At 36.6% G+C, this 726-nt stretch overlaps 1 pseudogene; it reads right to left on the minus strand.

Moving 5' to 3' along the window:
- Positions 1-280: 280 nt before the first annotated feature.
- Positions 281-399, minus strand: LOC112485943 (annotated as a pseudogene).
- Between the last annotated feature and the right edge of the window lie 327 nt (positions 400-726).

Here is a 726-nt window from a genome sequence, read left to right on the forward strand (position 1 = left end):
AAAATAGAATTTATCAGAATTTCTGTTTGTAGGCCACAAACCAGTGCCAGTTCCACGGTGACTATGTTTATTTGTTTAGTCATATATTTTACACATTAACATAGTGGATAATATCATATCCTAAAGAAAATCAGCAGTTTCAGACAAAATGGGATGAAAAATTACCCATCAGTGGAGCACAAGAACCTAAGAAAACAATCCAATGACCTTTCTTTCTTTCTTCCTTTCTTTCTTTTCTTTCTTTCTTCCTTCCTTCCTTTCTTTCTTTTCTTTTCTTTCATGCCTACAGCACCCAGTCTTTCTAGGTGGTCTCCCATCCAAATACTAACCAGGCCTGACCCTGCTTAGCTTCCAAGATCAAACAGGATTGGACATGTTCAGGGTGGCATGGCTATAGTGGAATTTCTTTTTAACTTCAAGCTTTGAAAGGAGAAAAATATTAAGTAAGAGAATTGAAAGTACTTTGTAGAATGCCTTGCCTTACATGGAGTTTGCTAAGTGAATGTAACCTGATGTTAAACAGAACACTTCTCACCTCAGTTCTCCAGAGGAGCTGATATAGCTTTCAGGTACCAAAGTTTACATGAGACAGAAAACCATAAGAAGAATCTTTTTTAAAATCTGAGGTGTGGTTTCAAAAATTCAGGACATATATCCAAGGGCTTCTTTCATGCTTCAAGAGTATAAAGGGTTTTTGGAGAATGGGAAGAGGAAAAATTCTGGTGA

This window comes from Pteropus alecto, unplaced genomic scaffold, assembly GCF_000325575.1.
Source record: "Pteropus alecto unplaced genomic scaffold, ASM32557v1 scaffold25, whole genome shotgun sequence".
NCBI classification, from domain to species: Eukaryota; Metazoa; Chordata; class Mammalia; order Chiroptera; family Pteropodidae; genus Pteropus; species Pteropus alecto.